The sequence below is a fragment of the Triticum dicoccoides genome, chromosome 1A, assembly GCF_002162155.2.
Source record: "Triticum dicoccoides isolate Atlit2015 ecotype Zavitan chromosome 1A, WEW_v2.0, whole genome shotgun sequence".
Lineage (NCBI taxonomy): Eukaryota > Viridiplantae > Streptophyta > Magnoliopsida > Poales > Poaceae > Triticum > Triticum dicoccoides.
This window is the reverse complement of record NC_041380.1, coordinates 45,695,501-45,715,304: the sequence shown is the minus strand read 5'-3', so window position 1 is coordinate 45,715,304 and position 19,804 is coordinate 45,695,501. Positions and strand designations below refer to the sequence as shown.

Below are 19,804 nucleotides of genomic sequence, written 5' to 3'. Positions count from 1 at the left end.
GAGGGATTGAGTGGATCTGGCGCTAATATAGGGTCAGCTGGAGAGGATCTTGCGGCGGCGTAGGTAAGATTAGGAGAAAGCTTTTCCTGTTCATAGAAGCGTCGTGAATTGCACTTGCAATGGAAGAGGATGTTACGGCTGCATAGGCAAGATTAGAAGAAATGTTTTTTCTTTTCGTAGGATTAGGGATAGGGCAGTTTTCTTTACCCTTTTCCTAGGACTGATTTGAGAGTTTGTTAGAGATACGTGAGAGACTGACCGAGAGATTGAGGGAGTTGTGTCACGGGAGAGAGAGTTTATTAGAGATACGTGAGAGATTGAGGGATTTGGGTCACGGGAGAAAGCTACGTGAATATTTTTCTCATTGGACAGATATGTGAGACGTGATTGATAGAGAGAGTTGCGTAAAGGGAGAGAGATACGTGAGTTTTTTTTGCTGTGAGTTGATTGGGTCATGGGAGAGAGATACGTCAGTTTTTTTACCGTGAGTCGATCTACACCGTAATAACTCGGCCCCACCAGATTAACGGCTCCTAATTACTGATTAACGTGGGAATTAATAATGAGTCTATAATTAGTATAGGTATAGAAGTGTTAGGATGTGTGTCCTTTTCAAAGGACATTCGAAGATTCTAAGATATTTAGCTCACACCTCAACATGCTAAATCTCTTCTCATCCAAGGGCTTAGTGAAGATATCGGCTAGCTGTTCTTCAGTCTTCACATGCTCAATAGAGATGTCGCCCTTCAACACACGATCATGAAGAAAACGATGACAAATCTGAATGTGCTTTGTCTTCGAGTGCTGAACTGAGTTATGAGCAATCTTGATGGTACTCTCATTGTCACATTAGAGAGGCACATTCTTCATGTTGATGTCGTAGTCCTTGAGGGTTTGCTTCATCCATAGAAATTGAGCACAACAAGAACCAGCAACAATATACTCGGCTTCAGCAGTAGACAATGATACACAGTTCTGTTTCTTCGAGGACCAACAGACCAAGGATCGTTCGAGGAAATGGCATATGCCAGATGTTGACTTACGGTCCACACGATCACCAGCATAGTCAGAGTATGAATATCCAATGAGATCAAAAGCCGAGCCCTTGGGATACCATAATCCAAGTGTTGGTGTGTGAGCTAGATATCGAAGAATATGCTTCACAGCCTTATGGTGTCATTCCTTCGGTGTAGCTTGAAATCGGGCACACATGCAAACACTAAGCATAATATCTGGCCTAGATACACATAAATACAATAAAGAGCCAATCATGGAGCGGTATACCTTTTGATCAAAGTCAATACCGTTTTCATCAGTGCATAGATGGCCATTTGTGGGCATAGGGATTTTGACTCCTTTGCAATCTTGCATGCCGAATTTCCTCGGTACATCCTTGAGGTATTTCTCCTGAGATATGAATATGCCATTGTGCTATTGACGAATCTGAAGACCTAAGAAGAATTTCAATTCTCCCATCATAGACATTTGATATTCTTCACTCATCATATAGGAAAATTCATCACTGTAATGTTGGTCAGTACAGCCGAAAATGATATCATCAACATATATTTGGCACACAAACAGTTCACCATCATAAGATTTAGTGAAAATAGTTGGGTCAAGTGAACCGGGTTTGAAGCCTTTCTTCATGAGGAATTCCTTCAAAGTAACACACCACGCCCGAGGGGCCCGCTTGAGGCCATAGAGGGCCTTATTGAGTCTGAAGACTTTGTTGGGATGCTTTGGATCTTCAAAACCTGGGGTTGAGCAACATATACTTCTTCCTCAAGCTTACCATTGAGGAATGCACTTTTCACATCCATTTGATATAAGATGATATCATCATGGTTAGCATAAGCAAGTAATATGCGAATAGCTTCAAGTCTAGCAACAGGTGCAAAAGTTTCATCGAAATCAATTCCTTCAACCTGTGTATAGCCTTGAGCTACAAATCGTGCCTTATTCCTCACCACAAGGCCATTTTCATCTTGCTTGTTGCGGTAGATCCACTTTGTGCCAATGATATTGTGCTTGTGAGGATCTGGACGTTTGACCAGTTCCTAGACGTTGTTGAGCTCAAATTGATGTAATTCCTCTTGCATAGCTTGAATCCACTCAGGCTCCAGGAATGCCTCATCTATCTTAGTGGGCCATGTGATAGAGACAAAAGCAAAGTGCCCACAAAAGTTAGATAAATGTGAAGCTCTTGAGCGTGTGAGAGGACCTAGAATGTTGATGTCGCTGATGATTTTCTCAATTTGCACTTCATTTGCAACGCGATGGTGAGCTGGTTGTCGTTGAGGAATTTGATCAGCATTTTCTTCAGCACCATTTTCCTCAGGTGCATTAACATGACGTTCTTCATGTTCTGGAACACTTCTTCAGCAGATTCTTCGGTAGGAATGACATCCTCAGTAGCTTTGAACTTAATAGATTCCTCATGAGTTATTTCATCTGTCACAGGAGGTAGGTGCTCTCTTTGCGAGCCATTAGTTTCATCGAACCGCACATTTATAGTTTCAACAACCTTGTGGTGATAGGTGTTGAAGACTCTGTAGGTGTGTGAGTCCTTACCTTAACCGAGCATAAAACCTTCATGTGCTTTCAGTGCGAATTTAGAACTGTGATGAGGATCTCTAATCTAGAATTGCACCAAAGACTTTGAAATAACTCACATTGGGTTTCTTGTCAGTGAGAAGTTCATATGCAGTTTTCTTGAAGAATTTGTGAAGATATACCCTGTTGATGATGTGGCATGCAGTATCAATTTCCTCAGGCCAGAAGCGAGTAGGCGTCTTGTACTCATCAAGCATAGTGCGAGCCATCTCAACAAGAGTCCTGTTCTTGTGCTCCACGACGCCATTCTGCTGAGGAGTATAAGGAGCAGATAACTCATGAGTGATACCAAGTTCATCAAGATAGTTATCAAGGCCAGTGTTCTTGAACTCAGTTCCATTGTCACTTCTGATGTGCTTGATCTTCACACCAAAGTTGGTTGAAGCCCTCGAGGAAAAATCGTTTGAAGACTTCCTGCACTTCAGTTTTGTAAGTGATGATATGCACCCATGTGTATCGAGAATAATCATCAACAATGACAAAGCCATATAAAGATGTAGCATTAGTAAATGCGGCATAGTGAGTAGGGCCAAAGAGATCCATGTGAAGCAATTCAAATGGATGAGTGGTAGTCATGATGGTCTTTGAGGGATGCTTGGCCTTGTTCATCTTTCCGGCTTCACAAGCTCCACACAAATGGTCCTTGAGGAATTTGACGCCCTCGATGCCAATGACATGTTTCTTCTTCGCGAGCGTGTGCAAGTTCCTCATCCCAGCATGACCAAGTGGTCGATGCCATAGCCAACCTTCTGAAGCTTTTGCAAGTAGACATGTAGCAGGTTGTGGACCTGTAGAGAAATTAACAATATACAAATCTCCTCTCCTAAAGCCTTCGAAGACTTTGGAATTGTCAGCTTCCATGATCACAACACAATGATACTTGCCAAAGACAACAACCATATCAAAATCACAAAGCATTGAGACAGACATGAGGTTGAACCCTAAGGACTCGTCAAGCATGAATTTGTCCATGTGTTGATCCTTTGAGATTGCAACCTTACTAAGACCCAATACCTTGCTTTTTCCTTTGTCAGCATAGGTGATATGCTTCAGATGTGATGGAGATAGTGCAGAGTACATCAATAAGCTCCTGTCACCAGTCATGTGATTTGTACATCCACTATCGACGACCCACCCAGTGGCTTTGGGTTGATCATCCTGCAGATGAATTAGTGCAGCTTACGAACTCATATACTTCATCAGTGAAGAATATGATATCAATTTCATCAGATCAATTTCGTCAAGCAATAGAATAGATAACAAAGTATGAGGACGTGAGAAATGAGAATTCATTTCTTCATGATTAGCTTGCATCCTTTCAAGCATATTCAGGTCTCCAGCAAATTCTTCATACGATTAAGTTCGTCTGGAGACCTGACCCTGCATAAGAGTTTAGTTCTTTTTCTTCACCACCCACATCTGAAGGGGTGGCAAAGAGTTCATCATTCTGCGAGCTCCATAAGAGAAAGGTGGCATAGATGCCAATCCACCTTGTTTCACATAAGAGGGGTTAGGGTAAGCATAAGAGTAAGCAGAGAAATTCTTCGAGGATTTATGAACATAATGATTTGAAGAATAATGCACATATCCATAATCCTTAGATCTTCCCTGCAAAACAGAAGGGTTAGCACGATGATGTTCATATGAGGACTTTGATCCTTTTGAGGAATTTGATCCATATGAAGAATTTGATCTGGGGTTCCTATTCTTCACAGGTGGTGTCATGATGACTGATACATCTCCAACGTATCTATAATTTTTGATTTATCCATGCTATATTATATACTATTTTAGATGTTTATTGGGCTTTACTATACACTTTTAAATTATTTTTGGGACTAACATATTAACCGGAGGCCCAGCCCAAATTGCTGTTTTTTGCCTATTTCAGTGTTTCACAGAAAAGGAATATCAAACGGAGTCCAAACGGAATGAAACCTTCGGAAACGTGATTTTCTCAGCAAACATGATCCAGGAGACTTGGAGTCCACGTAAAGCAATCAACGAGGAAGGCACGAGGCAGGGGGGCGCGCCTACCCCCCAGGCGTGCCCTCCACCCTCATAGGCCCCTCGTTGCTCCACCGACGTACTTCTTCCTCCTATATATACCCATATACCCTGTAAACACCACACACGGATCCAAAACCCTAATTCCACCACCGCAGCCTTCTGTACCCGTGAGATCCCATCTTGGGGCCTTTTCCGGAGCTCCGCCGGAGGGGGCATTGATCACGGAGGGCTTCTAAATCAACACCATAGCCTCTCCGATGACGTGTGAGTAGTTTATTTCAGACCTTCAAGTCCATAGTTATTAGCTAGATGTCTTCTTGTCTCTCTTTGTATCTCAATACAAAGTTCTCCTCGATTCTCTTGGAGATCTATTCGATGTAATCTTCTTTTGCGGTGTGTTTGTCAAGATCCGGTGAATTGTGGGTTTATGATCAAGTTTATCTATGAACAATATTTGAATCTCCTCTGAATTCTTTTATGTATGATTGGTTACCTTTGCAATTCTCTTGGAATTATCAGTTTGGTTTGGCCTACTAGATTGATCTTTCTTGCAATGGGAGAAGTGCTTAGCTTTGGGTTCAATCTTGCGGTGCTCGATCCCAGTGACAGAAAGGGAAATGACACGTATTGTATTGTTGGCATCGAGGATAAAAAGACGGGGTTTATATCATATTGCATGAGTTTATCCCTCTACATCATGTCATCTTACTTAAAGCATTACTCTGTTCTCATGAACTTAATACTCTAGATGCATGCTGGATAGCGGTCGATGTGTGGAGTAATAGTAGTAGATGCAGGCAGGAGTCGGTCTACTTGTCGCGGACGTGATGCCTATATACATGATCATACCTAGATATTCTCATAACTATGATCAATTCTATCAATTGCTCGACAGTAATTTGTTTACCCACCATAATACTTATGCTCTCGAGAGAAGCCACTAGTGAAACCTATGGCCCCTGGGTCTATCTTCTATCATAATAATCTTGCAACACTTAGTTATTTCTATTGCCATTTATTTTACTTTGCATGTTTAATTTCTCTTTATCATAAAAATACCAAAAAATATTATCTTATAATATCTATCAGATCTCACTCTCGTAAGTGACTGTGAAGGGATTCACAACCCCTTTATCGCGTTGGTTGCGAGGTTCTTATTTGTTTGTGTAGGTGTGTGGGACTTGAGCGTGATCTCCTACTAGATTGATACCTTGGTTCTCAAAAACTGAGAGAAATACTTACGCTACTTTACTGCATCACCCTTTCCTCTTCAAGGGAAAACCAACGCAACAGTCAAGAGGTAGCAAGAAGGATTTCTAGCACTGTTGCCGGGAAGATTTGCGCCAAGTCAAGTGAAGATTTGACTCCGGACAAGGAGTCATTTCTGGCGCCGTTGCAAGTCAAGACATACCAAGTACCCATCACAAACTCTTATCCCTCGCATTACATTATTTGCCATTTGCCTCTCGTTTTCCTCTCCCCCACTTCACCCTTGCCGTTTTATTCACCCTCTCTTTCCCTTCTGCTCCTCTTTCCCAATTTGGCTCTTTTTCGCTTGCTTCTTGTTTGCTTGTGTTTTGGATTGCTTGCTTGTCACGATGGCTCAAGATAATACTAAATTGTGTGACTTTACCAATACCAACAATAATTATTTTCCTAGCACTCCGATTGCTCCTCTTACCGATGCTGAATCTTGTGAAACTAATGCTGCTTTGTTGAATCTTGTCATGAAAGAAAATTCGCCGGCCTTCCTAGTGAAGATGACGCTACCCATCTAAATAGCTTTGTTGATTTATGTGATATGCAAAAGAAGAAAGATGTGGACAATGATATTGTTAAATTGAAGCTATTTCCTTTTTCGCTTAGAGATTGTGCTAAAGCTTGGTTTTTGTCTTTGCCTAAAAATAGTATTGATTCATGGAATAAGTGCAAAGATGCTTTTATCTCTAAGTATTTTCCTCCCGCTAATATCATCTCTCTTAGAAACTATATTATGAATTTTACGAAACTTGATCATGAACATGTTGCACAAGCTTGGGAGAGGATGAAATTAATGATACGTAATTGCCCTACACATGGTTTGAATCTTTGGATGATTATACAAAAAATTAATGCCGGATTGAATTTTGCTTCTAGAAACCTTTTAGATTTGGCCACGGGAGGCACTTTTATGGAAATCACTTTAGGAGAAGCTACTAAACTCCTAGATAATATTATGGTTAATTATTCTCAATGGCACACCGAAAGATCTACTAATAAAAAAGTGCATGCGATAGAAGAAATTAATGTTTTGAGTGGAAAGATGGATGAACTTATGAAATTGTTTGCTAATAAGAGTGCTCCTACAGATCCTAATGATATGCCTTTGTCTACTTTGATTGAGAATAATAATGAATCTATGGATGTGAATTTTGTTGGTAGGAATAATTTTGGTAATAACGCGTATAGAGGTAATTTTAATCCTAGGCCGTTTCCTAGTAATTCCTCTAATAATTATGGTAATTCATACAACAATTCTTATGGAAATTATAATAAGATGCCCTCTGATTTTGAATCTAATATTAAAGAATTTATTACTTCGCAAAAGAATTTCAATGCTTTGATTGAAGAAAAATTACTTAAGATTGATGAATTGGCTAGGAACATTGATAGAATTTCTCTTGATGTTGATTCTTTGAAACTTAGATCTATTCTACCTAAGCATGATATCAATGAGTCTCTCAAAGCCATGAGAATTTCCATTGATGAGTTCAAAGAAAGAACTGCTAGGATGCGATCTAAGAAAGATTGCTTTGTGAAAGCATGTTCTTCTAGTTTTCATGATAATAAAGATGAAGATCTTAAAGTTATTGATGTGTCCCCTATTATATCTTTGGTTTGCAATATGAATCTTGATAATGATGGGACTGAAGATGAGCCACCTTTACCTAGAAGGCATTCCAAAAATTCGGAGTTTTTAGATCTTGATGCTAAAATTGATAAAAGTGGGATTGAAGAAGTTAAAACTTTAGATATCCATGTACACACTTTCTTGGATTTCAAGGAATTTAATCATGATAATTGCTCTTTGATATACTATATTTCCTTGTTGCAATCCATGCTAAATTCTCCTGATGCTTATAGTCAAAATAAAGCTTTTACTAAACATATCGTTGATGCTTTGATGCAATCTTATGAAGAAAAACTTGAGTTGGAAGTTTCTATCCCTAGAAAACTTTATGATGAGTGGGAACCAACAATAAAAATTAAAATTAAAGATCATGAATGTTATGCTTTCTGTGATTTGGGTGCTAGTGTTTCCACGATTCCAAAAACTTTATGTGATTTGTTAGGTTTCTGCGATTTTGATGATTGTTCTTTAAACTTGCACCTTGCGGATTCCACTATTAAGAAACCTATGGGAAGAATTAATGATGTTCTTATTGTTGCAAATAGGAATTATGTGCCCGTAGATTTCATTGTTCTTGATATAGATTGCAATCCTTCATGTCCCATTATTCTTGGTAGACCTTTCCTTAGAACGATTGGTGCAATTATTGATATGAAGGAAGGGAATATTAAATTCCAATTTACATTAAGGAAAGGCAGGGAACACTTTCCTAGAAATAAAATTAAATTACCATATGAATCTTTTATGAGAGCCACTTATGGATTGCATACCAGAGATGGCAATACCTAGATCTATCCTTGCTTTCATGCCTAGCTAGGGGCGTTAAACGATAGCGCTTGTTGGGAGGCAACCCAATTTTATTTTTATTACTTGCTTTTTATCCTGTTTAGTAATAAATAATTTATCTAGCCTCTGTTTTGGTTGTGTTTTTTGTTTTTAATTATTGTTTGTGCCAAGTAGAACCGTTGGGAAGACTTGGGGAAAGTCTTTTTAATCTTGTTGTAAAAAAACAGAAACTTTAGTGCTCACGAGAATCGCTGCCATTTTTATTTGGAAAGTGATATTTAGTTAATTATTTTTTCAGATGATTAATATATAAATTCCTCACGTCCATAAATTTATTTTAGAATTTTTTGGGTTCCAGAGTTTGCGTTAGCTACACATTACTACAGACTGTTCTGTTTTTGACAGATTCTGTTTTCCGTGTGTTGTTTGCTTATTTTGATGAATCTATGGCTAGTAAAATAGTTTATAAACCATAGAGAAGTTGGAATACAGTAGGTTTAACACCAATATAATTCAATAATTAATGAGTTCATTATAGTACCTTGAAGTGGTGTTTTGTTTTCTTTCGCTAACGGAGCTCACGAGATTTTCTATTTTGAGTTTTGTGTTGTGAAGTTTTCAAGTTTTGGGTAGAGATTCGATGAATTTTGGAACAAGGAGTGGAAAGAGCCTAAGCTTGGGGATTCCCATGGCACCCCAAGATAATATAAGGACACCAAAAAGTCAAAGCTTGGGGATGCCCCAGAAGGTATCCCCTCTTTCGTCTTCGTCTATCGGTAACTTTACTTGGAGCTATATTTTTATTCACCACATGATATGTGTTTTTCTTGGAGCGTATTGTATGATTTGAGTCTTTGATTTTTAGTTTATCACAATCATCCTTACTGTACACACCTTTTGAGAGAGACACACATGATTCGGAATTTATTAGAATACTTTATGTGCTTCACTTATATCTTTTGAGCTATATAGTTTTTGCTATAGTGCTTCACTTATATATTTTAGAGCACGGTGGTGGATTTGTTTTATAGAAACTATTGTTCTCTCATGCTTCACTTATACTATTTTGAGAGTCCTTTAGAACAACATGGCAATTTCTTTTAGGATTAAAAAAAATTATCTTATGAGTGTGTTGAATACTATGAGAAGTTTGATACTTGATAATTGTTTTGAGATATGGAGATGGTGATATTAGAGTCATGCTAGTTGAGTAGTTGTGAATTTGAGAAATACTTGTGTTGAAGTTTGTGATTCCCGTAGCATGCACGTATGGTGATCCGTTATGTGATGAAGTCGGAGCATGATGTATTTATTGATTGTCTTCCTTATGAGTGGCGGTCAGGGACAAGCGATGGTATTTTCCTACTAATCTATCCCCATAGGAGCATGCGCGTAATACTTTGTTTTGATAACTAATAGATTTTTGCAACAAGTATATGAGTTCTTTATGACTAATGTTTAGTCCATGGATCATACACACTCTGACCCTTCCACCATTGCTAGCCTCTCTAATACCGCACAACTTTCGCCGGTATCATACACCCACCATATACCTTCCTGAAAACAGCCACCATACCTACCTATCATGGCATTTCCATAGCCATTCCGAGATATATTGCCATACAAATTTCCACCGTTCCGTTATTATGACACGCTTCATCATTGTCATATTGCTTGCATGATCATGTAGTTGACATCGTATTTGTGGCAAAGCCACCGTTCATAATTCTTTCATACATGTCACCATGAATCATTGCACATCCCGGTACACCGCCGGAGGCATTCACATAGAGTCATATTTTGTTCTAAGTATCGGGTTGTAATTCTTGAGTTGTAAAGTAAATAAAAGTGCGATGATCATCATTATTAGAGCATTGTCCCAAGTGAGGAAAGGATGATGGAGACTGTGATTCCCCCACAAGTTGGGATGAGACTCCGGACGAAAAAATAGGCCATAAAAAAGAGAAAAGACCCAACTAAAAAAATGAGAGAAAAATAGAGAAGGGACAATCATACTATCCTTTTCCCACACTTGTGCTTCAAAGTAGCACCATGATCTTCATGATAGAGAGTCTCCTATGTTATCACTTTCATATACTAGTGGGAATTTTTCATTATAGAACTTGGCTTGTATATTCCAATGATGGGCTTCCTCAAAATGCCCTAGGTCTTCATGAGCAAGCAAGTTGGATGCACACCCACTTAGTTTCTTTTGTTGAGCTTTCATATACTTATTGCTCTAGTGCATCCGTTGCATGGCAATCCCTACTCACTCACATTGATATCTATTGATGGGCATCTCCATAGCCCATTGATACGCCTAGTTGATGTGAGACTATCTTCTCCCTTTTGTCTTCTCCACAACCACCATTCTATTCCACATATAGTGCTATGTCCATGGCTCACACTCATGTATTGCGTGAAGATTGAAAAAGTTTGAGAACACCAAAAGTATGAAACAATTGCTTGGCTTGTCATCGGGGTTGTGCATGATTTAAATATTTTGTGTGGTGAAGATAGAGCATAGCCAGACTATATGATTTTGTAGGGATAACTTTCTTTGGCCATGTTATTTTGAGAAGACATAATTTCTTAGTTAGTATGCTTGAAGTATTATTATTTTTATGTCAATATTAAACTTTTGTATTGAATCTTTCGGATCTGAATATTCATACCACAAATAAGATAATTACATTGGAAATTATGCCAAGTAGCATTCCACATCAAAAATTCTTCTTTTATCATTTACCTGCTCGAGGACGATCAGGAATTAAGCTTGGGGATGCTTGATACGTCTCCAACGTATCTATAATTTTTGATTGCTCCATGCTATATTATATACTGTTTTAGATGTTTATTGGGCTTTATTATACACTTCTATATTATTTTTGGGACTAACCTATTAACCGGAGGCCTAGCCCGTATTGCTATTTTTTTGCCTATTTTAGTGTTTCGAAGAAAAGGAATATCATATGGAGTCCAAACGGAATGAAACCTTCGAGAACGTGATTTTCTGAACAAACGTGATCCAGAGGACCTGGAGTGGACGTCAAGGAATCAACGAGGAGGCCACGAGGCAGGGGGGCGTGCCTACCCCCTTGGGCGCGCCCTCCACCCTCGTGGGCCCCTCGTTGCTCCACCGACGTACTTCTTCCTCATATATATACCCAGATACCCAGGAAACACCAAACACGGAGCCAACACCCTAATTCCACCGCTGCAACCTTCTGTACCCGTGAGATCCCATCTTGGGGCCTTTTCCGGAGCTCCGCCGGAGGGGGCATTGATCATAGAGGGCTTCTACATCAACACCATAGCCTCTCCGATGATGTGTGAGTAGTTTATTTCAGACCTTTGGGTCCATATTTATTAGCTAGATGGCTTCTTCTCTCTCTTTGGATCTCAATACAAAGTTCTCCTCGATTCTCTTGGAGATCTATTTGATGTAATCTTCTTTTGCGGTGTGTTTGTCGAGATTCGATGAATTGTGGGTTTATGATCAAGTTTATCTATGAACAATATTTGAATCTCCTCTGAATTCTTTTATGTACGATTGGTTATCTTTGCAAGTCTCTTCAAATTATCAGTTTGGTTTGGCCTACTAGATTGATCTTTCTTGCAATGGGAGAAGTGCTTAGCTTTGGGTTCAATCTTGCGGTGCTCGATCCCAATGACAGAAAGGGAAACGACACGTATTGTATTGTTGCCATCAAGGATAAAAAGATGGGGTTTATATCATATTGCATGACTTTATCCCTCTACATCATGTCATCTTACTTAAAGCATTACTCTGTTCTTATGAACTTAATACTCTAGATGCATGCTGGATAGTGGTCGATGTGTGGATTAATAGTAGTAGATGCAGGCAGGAGTCGGTCTACTTGTCGCGGACGTGATGCCTATATACATGATCATACCTTGATATTCTCATAACTATGCTCAATTCTATCAATTGCTCGATAGTAATTCGTTTACCCACCGTAATACTTATGCTCTCGAGAGATGTCACTAGTGAAACCTATGGCCCCCGGGTCTATCTTCTATCATATTAATCTTCCAACACTTAGTTATTTCTATTGCCGTTTATTTTACTTTGCATCTTTGGTTTCTATTTATCATAAAAATACCAAAAATATTATCTTATCATATCTATCAGATCTCACTCTCGTAAGTGACTGTGAAAGGATTAACAAGCCCTTTATCGCATTGGTTGCGAGGTTCTTATTTGTTTGTGTAGGTGCATGGGACTTGAGCATGATCTCCTACTAGATTGATACCTTGGTTCTCAAAAACTGAGGGAAATACTTACGCTACTTACTGCATCACCCTTTCCTCTTCAAGGGAAAACCAACGCAGTGCTCAAGAGGTAGCAATGGCATTCACCTGAAGACTTTCAAGGCACCTTTTGGGAACCCAGATTTTCTTCATAGGAGAACTGTTCCTGCAGTTAGTGCCAACATATCTAGCAAATACTTTACCATTCTAATTTTTGAATAGTTTATAGTTGGAGTCAATTGACTCATCAGAAGAATATGAAGATTCACATGTAAATCCAGATAAAGTAGACGGGTCCATTAAAGGTTCCTTTGCAGCAACCCATGAGGTTTTGGGATACTGCTCAGGTTTCCAGTAGGTTCCATCAGCATCTATTTTCCTCTCAAAGGCAATACCCTCTTTCCTAGGGTTCCTATTGAGGATCTGCTTTTTAAGCACATCACAAAGAGCCTGATGCCCTTTGAGGCTTTTTTACATGCCTGTCATATACAATTCCTTCAGCCCTACATCATCAGTGATACTAGCAATGTCCTCAGTTGAGGAATTAGTGATAGTAGAGACAATTGAAGAGTTTGCAGCAATGGAAGCATTTGAGCATTCAGGTGAAGAATTAGCAGATTCACGTTCAATGCACTTCAAACATGGAGGAATGAATTCTTCCTGAGTAGTGCTGGTTTGTTGAGCAAGTAATGAATCACGCTCCTTCTGAAGATCTTCATAACTCACTCTTAACTGCTCAAGATCTCGCTTTCTTTGAAGAAATTCATAAGAAAGCTTCTCATTATCAGAGTGTTATGATGACCTTGAAGATTGTCAAACTTGGACTAAAGTCTCTGAAGATTTTCAGTCAAAATTTTAGTGCGATCCATTTCATCACCCAACATATCATCGCTTTTGTCTAGCATATTTTGAACCTTTTCAAGAGCCTTTTGTTGTTTCACAACAATCTTAGCAAGTTTAGAATAACTAGGCTTGAGATTTTCATCAGATTCATCCTCACTTGATTCAGAGAAGGGATATTTGAGTACCTTTGCACCTTTTGCCATGAAGCAATAGGTGGGAGCGTAGTCATCATCACCGTCGTCAATGGTGTTGGAGAGGTCCTTTTCCTCAGATTTGAAGATGGACTTGCTGACGAACGCGGTAGCGAGGGCTAGGCTCGCCACACCAGAGTCCGACTCCTCAGATTCCTCCTCTTCCTCATTTTCCTCAGATTCAGCTTCAGAGTCCATTTCCTTGCCAATGAATGCCCGAGCCTTCTTGGAGCCTCTCTTCTTGTGAGATGAAGACCTTGAAGGTTTTGATGAAGAGGACTTTGAAGATTTCTTCTTCTTCTTTGAACCATCAGAACTGTAGTCCTTGTACTTCTTCTTCTTTGATTCCTTTTCCCACTGAGGACAATCTTGAATGTAGTGACCGGTTTTCTTGCATTTATGTCAGAGTCTCTTCTTGTAATTATGGAATGCGGAATCTGATCTTAAGTCACCAGTTCTTGAGGATTTTCCAAAATGACCGCGTCTTGAGAACTTCTGGAATTTCCTCACGAGCATTGCTAGCTCCTGGCTCAGTTCTTCAGGGTCACCAAGGCTGCTACCAGATTCTTCGCCTTCAGATTCAGACACTGCCTTGGCCTTTAGAGCTCGTGATCTACCATAGCTTGGTCCATAGAGATCTCTCTTCTCAGCAAGATGGAACTCATGAGTGTTTTGCCTCTCGAGGATATCAGCGGGATCAAGTGACTTATAGTCTCCATGTTCTTGTATCATCAATGTCAAAGTATCAAACGAGGAATCAAGCGATCTCAGTAATTTCTTCACCACCTCATGGTCGGTGATGTCAGTGGCACCAAGTGCTAGAAGCTCATTTGAGATGTTAGTGAGTCGATTGAAGGTTTGTAGAACATTTTCATTGTCGAGTCTTTTGAAGCGGTTGAAGAGATTGGAAAGAACGTCAACTCGAGAGTCAAGCTGTGTTGAGACTCCTTCATTGACCTTAGACAGCATGTCCCAGATAAGCTTTGCTGTTTCCAAAGCACTCACTCTGCCATACTGCCCTTTGCTCAGATTGCCACATATGATGTTCTTCACTTGAGAGTCGAGTTGCTTGAATCTCTTCACATCAGCAGCATTGATGGTAGGAGTGACAGAGGGAACGCCATTTTCCACAACGTACCAAAGATCGTTGTCAATTGCCTCAAGATGCATGCGCATCTTATTCTTTCAGTAGGGGTAGTCCATCCCATCGAAGGTAGGACACCCGGCAGAAACCTTGATCTTACCTGCGGTCGACATAACTAAAACTCCAGGCGGTTAAACCAAAATCACACAAAACAAGGGAGTACCTTGCTTTGATACCAATTAAAAGTGTGTTAAGTCGACGAGGGGGGTGAATAGGCGATATTTATGAATTCTTCACTGAGGAATTTCAGGGTGAGGAAATTCCTGAGCGAAGAACTACTTGCATCGGAATAAGTACTCAGAAGTAAGCATAATAGAATATAAGCATGGTCTTCATGATGAAATGAAAACAAGAACAAATTACAGAAAGCGTAAACATAGGATAAACAGAATGAAGACAAACAGACTAAATAAATTGAACTGAGGAAATAGAGAAAGTCTTCAGTCAAAGTCTTCAAACAGATATGAACAAGCACACAACACATAAATGAGGAAATGAAAGGGTTGAGGAAATGGAACTAGTTAGCTCGGTGAAGACAATGATTTGGTAGACCAGTTCCAACTGTTGTGATAGTTGTACGTCTGGTTAGGGCGGCTAGGTATTCAAAGCTGAGGACACATAGTCCCGGACACCCAGTCCTGAACATGCAGTCCAGAACACCCAGTCCTCGCCGTATTCCCCTTGAGCTAAGGTCACACAGACCTCGCCCAATCACTCGTGGTAAGTCTTCAGGTGACTTCCGAACCTTCACAGACTCGGTCACTCGACGATCCACAATTTCCTCTTGGATGCTCTAGACCATGACACCTAACCGTTTGGAAGATGCACAATCTTCAAAGGTGACAAGCGTCGGATCCACACATGATCAATCTCTTTAGTGACGCTCAATCACTTTGGGTTTGAAGGTGTTTGGGTTTGGGTTTTCCTCACTTGATGATTTTTGCTCAAAGTCCTCGGAGGATGGGATGCTCTCAAATGACAAGTGTCAGTTTCTCTCAGAGTAGCCAACCAACTAGTGGTTGTAGGGGGCAGCTATGTATAGCCTAGGGAGCAGCCCTACATGATAAGACATAAATGCCCTTCAATGATATGACCGTTAGGTGGAAGGATATTTTGGGACAGCTGGCGCGTAGCACAGCAACTGTCGGAAATTTGACTAACAAATTCCTCAGGGCTATCATGTTTCTCTCTTGTAGGCAATCCGCACTGGCGAATTCCTAACTCCTCAGTCAGAAAAAATTCCTCATAGACCAGAAGAGCTTCGTCTCTGTCACTGAAGAAATTGACTGAACTATATGAGATTTCCAATGGCTTCACTCAAAGGGATTGGTAGGTGTAGGATTTTGAGTTGAGCATCACTTGGAAAATTTTCCTTAGTATTTCCTCGACCCCTTTAATAGTACGGTGTTTCCTATGACTCAAGAAAGAGAAAATGAAACTACGAAAACAAAAGTCTTCACACTTCATGTTCCTCGAATGAATACCAAGTCTTCAGGATCACACCAATTTCTTCACTTTCAAAGTCTTCAGAAAGTCTTCAGAAATCCAAAGTCTTCAGCTGAAGAACTTCATTTTTAGGGGTCGACTTCCTCTGTAAATATCAAACTCCTCATAGACTTATAGACCTGTGTACACTCACAAATGCATCAGTCCCTTAACCTATAAGTCTTTAATACCCCAAAATCACTAAGGGGCACTAGATGCACTTATAGCTTGTCAACCTCTTGCATACCATAGTTCCTCACATGCATATTAGCAAGGCCAGCAATCAAGTCCATGTGGAGACATGTATCATCATCCTACAAAAGAAAAATGTCATGTAACCAGAATTAGTGAAGAAAGAGGATCAGCTATAAATATTTGATTATTTTTCTCCTTTTATAGTGGTTTGTCAGAATATATTTTGAGAACTGAAATTAACAAATTCCCATAAGCAAGAATTGCATTCCTTATGCTTCATACCAGAAACAAGGAAGTTATTAAGAATATATAACAAAGTCAACAACAGCTATTAGACACAGGCAATCACAGATGAAAACATATTTACGGTGCCAGCACATAAAACAGAAGCACTCGATGTCTCTTTCAAATAGTCTGCTCCCCGCCAGCACCCATGCTATCCTGCTACTACACATGCCTTTTTCTCTCTTTGACACACATGTCACACCATTCCCCCTTCCCTTACACTAGGTTTACATCATTAGTGGTCTCTCTACTCCACATACACACACTACCTCTCACACACAAACACGCGCACAAACACACAGACACGCACAAACACCCATCTAGCTATTTGGATCCTTCTTTTAAGACACACACACTTGCATATTCTCTACAACTCTAGATATGTATATATCCCCCCTCTCTAGCTAAGATGCACACCAAAATTCTCCATCTCTCCAAATCACACATCTCTCCCCATGTTCGCATGTCTATCTCACACACTCATTCTCTGGCTATGTCTATGTGTCTCCACGTTACACAACACAAAGCCCCATGTACATGCCTCTCTCTGTCCTCCACACACATAGACACAAAGAATCTCTTATCATTGCATCAGTCTCTAGACATATCACACACGCACTCTCTCTCTCTCAAACACGCTCAACAAGGGTTTCCTCGTGAATAACTTACCGTCTATTCATCAACAGTCGTGGCAGTACGGCGAACACGAGACGTGAAAAAGAACAAATCTACACGTGCATAGACCACCTAGTATGACTACTAGGACTAGAGCAAGCCGAAAGCGCGCCGTCGCCCCCCCTCCTTATTGGCGACGGGAAAACATTTGTTTTACACAGTCGAGAAGTCATTGTGCTAAGGCCCCACATGCTGAGCCGGTGAATAGAATGTAGATCCTAGTTTACGGAAACAAGTATCGGTAATACGTTTGTATCTCCATACTTATATTTCTTCTCTTATAAAAAACCAAGTTGGTGATGATGGTATGCGTGCCATCTTGCAATAGACCGTCCGATCTATATGTGACGGATGGAAATTAAACTAAAAGATACCCGCACCTCTCTTCACATTTGCAGACAAGGCCTTCCCTCGTTCATCCTTATCTCCAACAACCTCATTGTTGAGCAATTAAAAAAGGAAGCCTTTGGAACAAACTGGCCTGGTGGCCGCTGCCGACGTTGTCCATCCCCTTGCCTCCGCTCAGTCCGACCACCAATCATCACCACGCCCCACTCCACTTCAACTTATCTCCTCTTTCTGGAGATATCATTAGTTTTAACACATGGGATTACTCCTGCATGGTTCAATCACAACAAGTGTTTTATAAAAATATGCATCTTGATGTACCGTGCAATGCACGGACATCTTGCTAGTACTCCTACAGAAGACTAAGTTGGTGATGATGGTGTGTGTGCCATCCGTCATTTCTGACCATTAGATCTACATCTAACGACTGTGAGGTAAGTTGTTGCCTTTTCTCACCAACATCCCACTTCTCTACCAATTTGCGGAAAAATCCATAATTAGTATCTTAAAACCAGCCACGCCCCTCCCTCACCTCACCAAAACAACCCAAGAAATATTTTCTGATTGAAACATAATATATCTCTAGTGATATATGTATATCAAAATTAGAGTGTTTTGTATCAAGTTTGTGAATAAGTATTATTCTAATTATGATCCGTTGCAACACACGTGAACATTGCTAGTATTTCCAACCATTCCAAAAAATGCTAGTATTTCCATAGTTTTGAGTTTTCCATCAAGATATTAGTCACTCATGGTTGATATTTACTTTCAATCACGTACACATAGGCACTATGTAAATAGCCTTGCTTATTATTGGCTTCCAAGGCTTAACTTTCACTCCTACTTACAATATATAGAGTATTTAACAAAAACTACCACTTTCAACCAGCCATAGGAAGACTCTATTGTACAAAAAATAGCAAAAACATACCCAAAATTTCTTAATCCGTGCCAAAAACTACTACCTAGTGCCGATTAGGCTCGTTTAAACCCATTTATGTCAGGGTTGGCCCACGCATCCGTGCTGACGAGGCAACTTAAACCAACACATTTTGTTTGACCATTGACACGAGGGACACACATCTGACCTTCTATCCTGTTATATTTCCCCTCAAATCATTATTTTTCCTGCACATTACTTCAAACACTACTGATGCGTGTTCGTCGGTGCCGCCGGTGATGAGGGAGTTGTCCGCCGCTCCGCCAGACAGGCCGGACGCCGCGCTGGCCTCCGCACGGGTTGGTAAGCTGGCCCGAGCATGACTAACGCGCGAGCAAGCCACCGCATTGGCCTTCGCTCGAGCTAGATGACTGGCCTTAGCGCGGCGCGCGCGAGCAAGCCACCATGCCGCCGTGTGAATCTAGCTAGCAAACCTTGCAGACAAGCAGCTGGACAGAGCTATCTTGGCTAGCTAGCAGCCGCGAGCGCCGGACGGAGCTGGCATCCGGGCTGTCGCAAGATGGACTTCGCACAGCCAGTGGTTTTAACCTCGCCTTCTGCCGGTGACGGTAGCTGCGTCCCATGGCCGAGGATGACTAGGTGGATGGGCCGGAGGTAGGAGGTCACTCAGGGATTTTTGTGCAGACTGACATGTAGGTCCCACAAGTCATAACGCCTAACTTGCCGGTCGAATATAAGGCGTTGACTTAAGGGGCGACATGGGTTGAAACGTGCCTATAACGACACTTTGTAGAGTAGTTGTTTCTTGGTAGGGCTGGTTGGTAAGGGCATGTACAATGGTTGATAATGTAGTCTTTTCTTAAGTCTGCCACGTATACAAGTGGTAGTAGTTTCTTGACATTATTAGTGGTTTCTTGGCATTATAGTGGTTTCCTGTAAGGAAAAATGTACTACTAGCAACAAAAGGCGATTCTAGGTTGTGTTGTACTCCAACGAGTACTACTAGTGGTCGCAGGAGTGTATACCTCGTATTGTGGGTTCGATCCCAGCCGAACGCACGACGGCCTTTTTTTTAAATAGTAACTTCGCTGCGAGCCAATATTGTACACGGGTAGTTTGAGTTTTGAAGTCGAACGGACGTGTCGCACCACAATATG

The 19,804-nt window shown here is 40.6% G+C and overlaps 1 pseudogene; it reads right to left on the bottom strand.

Annotated features, from left to right (window-relative positions):
* The window catches only part of LOC119360112, a 40,493-nt pseudogene extending 23,960 nt beyond the window's left edge, over positions 1 to 16,533 (bottom strand).
* Positions 16,534 to 19,804: the final 3,271 nt, after the last annotated feature.